Here is a 6,000-nt window from a genome sequence, read left to right as displayed (position 1 = left end):
GGAACCACTAAAAGAAGAAAAAAGAAAAAAGAGGAGAGAGAGAGAGAGTTAAGGGTTTTGGAGTGCAACCCTCATAGAGAGAAAAGAAGAGGAAAGAAAAGATAATGGGAGATGTAACACTTATGGGTAGTGTAGTTCAAGGAGAGGAGAGAGTAAGACCAGCAGAGAGTAAATCGACCAAATTGGAGGAGGGAAAAAAAATATATCAAGAGTGAAGATACGAGAAACAAACGAACAAATATAATAAAAATGGGATAGGTTATAAAGTCTGCAGATTATTCTTGATTTTGAGAGGTTATCTTCTTGCTTTTTCTTTTCTCTTCCTCTTCCTGGTCAGTGACTCTGTACCCCGGGTTCTGCCCCTTTGGCACGCTCAGGTAGAGGTTTGCAGTTGATAAGTCTCTATGGCGATGTCATGTATTGTGCTTTAGTCTCGTTGGCAATCGAGGCTCATTAGCATTTATAGGCTCCATCAGTGAGAGAGTCCGTGTTCCTGGAGCCTTTCTCCTAGTCTTTCCTTCCTCAATTAGTAGCCTGATAATCCAGCTATGGGGTTGCTGCTGCCTCTGCCTCTACCTGGCACGCTCAGGTAGAGGTTTGCAGTTGATAAGTCTCTATGGCGATGTCATGTATTGTGCTTTAGTCTCGTTGGCAATCGAGGCTCATTAGCATTTATAGGCTCCATCAGTGAGAGAGTCCGTGTTCCTGGAGCCTTTCTCCTAGTCTTTCCTTCCTCAATTAGTAGCCTGATAATCCAGCTATGGGGTTGCTGCTCCTCTCTGCCTGCAAAGAGCTGGCAACTCCCCACTGTATTCCCACTCAGAGCAGGGCTCTGGGTAAGGCTCAGTCAGTCAGAGCTGCTAGCATAATCAGGCAGGGCTTCTGCCCACTCAAAGATCTCTGGCTCTGCCACTCTGTCCGGTAACACGGGCGGGCGCCCACTCCCGGGGCACTTGAAGGAAACTCTCGCTCATTATCTGCGCGCACAGACCAGGATATCAGGCCGACAGTCTCACACTCTGAGTGAAACCCCCAACCGCATGGAAAAGTTCCAGCGTTGGAATTGGCTCTCGCTCCATCCCCGTGCGTGGCTTTTTCAAGGCGCTGGGGCAGCCCAAGATTCTGCTTTTGGCCCACACAAAGGCCCCTGACTCTGCCCTTCTGTGAGATAACACGGGCGCGCACTGCCGAGGCCCTCGGAGGAATCTCTCGCTCACTATCTGCGTGCAGACCAGGATATCAGGCTGGCCGCCTCACCCTCTGAGTGAAACCCCCACCTGCACGGAAAAGTTCCAGCGTTGGAATTAGTTCTTGCTCCCTCCCCGTGCGTGGCTTTTTAAGGGCGCTGGGGCGGTCTGGAGATTCCGCTTTTGGCCCACACAAAGGCTTCTGACTCTGCCTCTCTGTGGGGTAACACGGGTGCTCACTCCCGGGGCTTTGGAAGGAATCTCTCATCCACTATCTGCGCGCGCTGACCAGGGGATCAGGGAAAATGGCTGCCCCACTTGTCTTTCTTTGTCTGGGTTTGGCACGAGTGTTAGCTTGTATTTCCCGGGTTGCCACAGGAACAGTTTTTCCTGGACTTGGATCTCCGTGCCACAGCCTGGTTCGGCCGTTTGTGCCACGGCCTGGATCTATTCACCCCCTTTGCCCACCTTAGTTTCTATATTCTCAGTTCCCAGTGAAAGCCACCCTGTTTAGGTTAGTGAGGAAGACGGAGCATTTCTTACTCCCTATTTCCTTCGGGGTTTGATTATATATTTAGCCAATTTTTCGCTCGACCATACCTTCGGGTGTATTGCAAAACATCTGGAGGCTCCAAGGATAGGTTTTTCTGTTTCAGGTTGAAGATCTTGTTGAGTTTTGGGGGAGATTTATTGGTATCACTTCCTACCCTGCCATTACTCTGACGTCATTCCCCTAAGTTTTCATAATTCACTCCTCACATTTAAGAATATCTTCATTATTTTCTAGAACATCTATTTTGAGGAAAATACCAGAAAGAAATATATGCAGTTCCTTTGCATCAGTTATTCCCTTTGACAATATTAAATGACTTAGTCACTTTGCTGGTGAAATAAAGCGGTTGATTCACGGTGATGTGACCCTCCTGTCATCCTGGTTCCTCTTTCCCCGTCCTATATCAAGACTGACAGCCCTTGGGAAGGACAGCTTTGCCCGCAAAGAAGAGCCTGAGAAAAACCTGTAAGTAAACTTTCAAATTAATCTTATTTTCCATTTGCCTTCTTTTCAATAAAAAGTTAAATATGAGTAAATTGGAATAAACAACTGAGACCAGGGGATATTTAATCCTCCTCCCCTCCCCTTGTCGGCTTGCCTACACGTAGAAACGCCAGAAAGTCTTTGTTAATGCCGGCCCGAGGGACCTGCATACCCTCCTTTCAGGGAAGACCTTGGCATGAATACTCTCTTAAGAGCAGCTTGTGTAGACGCAAGCCTCTCCCCAACCTGTGAGGAATTGATGCGGGTTGGCCAAGCCTAGGGCGGTGCAGAGGATCAGGGCTGGCCCGGCTGCTTGCCTCACTGCCCTGTGCTGCTGCCGGGACTGAATTGTTCCATAAACGCTCTTCTGTTTGCCTGGTAGCTTTCATTAATCTTGCCTTTCTAGTGCGAAGGTTGCTTTCACAGAGGAAGGCATTTACTGGCTTTCCCAAGGCAAGAATCATTAAAACAGCGTTATGAGGGATTCACTCCACCTCCAACCCCTGCCTGAGCTGTTTGGCAGGCTGAGAGAACAGTATGTTCAGAACCGAATGAGAAGTTTGCTACCAAAAAGAGAAAAGGACAAGAAGCACTTTATTCTTCTTTTGTCCTACTTATAGACACGGGGCTGCTGTAAATTGCCACCCCTGGGCTAGCTCTGCTGCTCTTCGTATTTCAGAGACTGCTGGGCAACAGGACCTTAGAACTGGGCTAGCCCAAGGGAGCTGTGGTCGAGGGAGGTGAAGTGAGTGGTGACCCATCCGAAGTCACACCCCTGTCCTGGATGAAGGCAGGCTAGACCACAGGTCGCCCGACTCCCTGCCCATGCTCTTTTTCCACCTCACTCTGCCCTTTGTCCACATTTCCTCTAAAATGAGTCTCCCTTCAAGCGCTGAAGACAGTGAGAGAGGCTGATGGGTTCAGATGAGGTTCCTGCAGAAGGGTCAGCTGAGCAGGGTGTAGGTGCACCAGAAAGACAAGGGATTGTCCGTCTGGGTTTACTTCCCCCAGGCTGTCTGCAGACTGTGTCCCGGCTGTTAAGCATAAGCCATTGGCTTCTGCAGGGGGAGCAGAGTCAGATGAGTTGGTATCATTTAATGGAAATTTCGGGATGTCAGACAGGTGAGTACTACACAAGCGGGGACAGAGGGAGCATTACGACAGCTCCCAGGGTCTTCATCTCCGGGTCCTTCACAGAAGCAGGCCACGCTGGTTTCTCCTGCACTTGCAACCACAGGGAGCCCCTGGGTTCTGCTGGCCCACACTGGACAGCACCAGCGATGTGCATCTTCAGTATCCGCCAGTCTAGAAGGCTCCCAGGGTGGGCCGTTTGTTCAGAGGTTCTTAGTATTATTTCACGGCCCTGTGTGCTGGCTGCTCACGGGCCTTGTGTGTGCAGCAAGGACGTGTTCTTTGTACCTTGAGAGTTGATCTGGGCTCAAAGGACAGTGCTCAGGAATGTTGACCTGCTTGACTCTCTAACAAAGTGAGTGGACGGCGATTTTGGGGGTGGGCATGGCGTCTGGGAGCCCATGCTCTCCGTATCAGGGCTTTGGTGCTGTCACTAGTATTGAATACCCCCCAGGGAAAACACTCAAATCCACTGTGTGTGCACCTCACAGCTGCTGTCTGCCAGCATGCGCAGGCTTGATGGAGAAGCTTGGCCACTTCTGTTTCCCATGGCAACAGCTCAGCTCTGCGTGAAAGCAGATAAGTGTGGGCTCAGGCTGGATACACAGACTGCATGGCTCCGGTGTGGCCCGGGGCGCCTCAGCCCCAGCCTGTCCCTTTCCTTGTTTCCGTGCACTCGGCCACACAAAACCTGCTTTAACCCACTCGAGAGAACTGAAGCCCAGCTTGTGAAACTCTCCTGTGGGCTCCAGCTTCAGTTCCTCCGACGGGGGACGGTGCAAACTGCGGGTCAGGGATCAGGGAGGAAAGTGGCGGTGACTCCTGGGATTTGCTGTTGGTGAAAGCAAGGAGAAGGTCCTTGATTTATAGGAGACAAGGGTGTTGACTCAGGATATCAGCATTACTGACAATGGAGGCAAAATAAAAAATAAATTGCAGGTTAAAGGGATCAGGTTAGCCTTTTAGAAGCTGCTGGAAGAAGCGATAGGGTGGGGCTGAGTCCAGTAGCACAAGGGAAAGGAATAAAATGGAGTTAAAGTTCTTTGGGCAAAAATAAATATTCTCAAGGCACAGAAAACCTTTATGCTTGAGACTGGAAATTGGCCTACAGCATGATTTTCAGATGTCCCGGGAGATCAAAAGAGAGAGAGGTAAATCAGATGAGCAGAGGAGGAGAAGAAAGATAGGGAGAAGAGGGTGGAGCAGAGAGAAGGGAGGGATGTAAGGACTCCCAGAGGCCAAGGGTCACAAACTGGCCACCAGTGGACAAAACCAGCCAGAGTGTTTAAAAATAGTTTGAGCCCACCAAAAAAAAAAATCAACTATACAACTTTGTCTCTACACAGCCTAGAAGAAAATGTGCTGGGGGGGGGCACTGCTCCTAGAGCTTAAACTGGGGCAGAGGGGACCCACTGCCCATCGCCTCAAACTTCTCTCCCCCAGATGTATCTGCATCTCCTGATCCCCTTCATTCTCTAAGGCGTCTGTGGGACTCCTGTCGGCTGTGGAAATGCTGAGTGCTGCCACACTGCTCTGATTTTCCAATACAGGGAGAGCCCGACCCTGACCCCAGCTCCACAGAGTTGGGCCAACTCTGCGTGCACCTCTCACGCCCCGATCCTGCGACAGATGGCTCCATTAAGAAGGAGGGCCTGCAGCCAGGATCTGAGACAGAATGGACTTGTCCCCGGGATGGAGGCCTGCAGTCAGCTCTGGAGGGTTCGGGGACTGTGCTGGCAGAGGAAGTGGGCGACCCCCAGTGCAGATGACGAGGAAGGGGGAGTGGGCACCGGCATTGTTGAACCCGCATCTCAGTACGCATTCATGGGCGACATTCTGAGAATGTGTTTCAACCAAATTTGGAAGCTACTTTTTGAAGATCATGTTAAAAAGAATCTGAGAAGCTGCCCATCTTGAATCTTTAGTGTCACTGAACCATAGATTAGAATTATGGCTCTTGCACTTATTCTGTGTGACCTTAGGCAAGTTAGTTAACCTCTCTGAGACTCTCTTTATGTAAAATATTTAGATATAATACAGAGCTTTTGTGAAGATCAAGAATAAGGTACATCAGGTGCTAACACAGTGGCCAGGCACTTGGTTAACATCTTGATAACTGTTTACTATTATTACTATTTAATTAATTCTTGGATAGAGGCATAGGCTAGATGTTATTTCCTTCTCTAATTATGCATTTTGTTGTACCTGATGGTGTATTTGATGTATGGGACATATAGCTCCATTTTGCTCAATATCCTGGTTAAATATTTTTAAAGGGGGTTTTATGAAAAGTCAGAGATGAGATGATGATGTGTTAGGAAATGTGTCACTGAGTACTGGAAAAATGGGGCTCACCCCCGCTCTGCCTCCAATGCCAGAATAGCTCAGCGAGCCCCTTAACCTCTTTGGATTTTCACTTCCTCCTCTGTGGAAAGCAGCCGGCGAGGTGTCAGCCATCTGGAGCGGTGCTGTTCAGTACACAGACACTAGCCACGCGTGACCATTTACCTTTAAAGTAATTAAAACTAAGGGGAGTTAAAAACTCAACCCCTCATTGCACTGGCCCTCTTTCAGGTGCTCAGTCGTCACATGTAGCTAGTGCCAACCATATTGGACAGCACAGACACAGGACGTCTCCGTCGTCAC

The sequence above is a fragment of the Saccopteryx bilineata genome, chromosome 3 (genome assembly GCF_036850765.1).
Source record: "Saccopteryx bilineata isolate mSacBil1 chromosome 3, mSacBil1_pri_phased_curated, whole genome shotgun sequence".
In the NCBI taxonomy this organism is placed as follows: Eukaryota; Metazoa; Chordata; class Mammalia; order Chiroptera; family Emballonuridae; genus Saccopteryx; species Saccopteryx bilineata.
Note: the sequence above shows the minus strand (reverse complement) of the source record.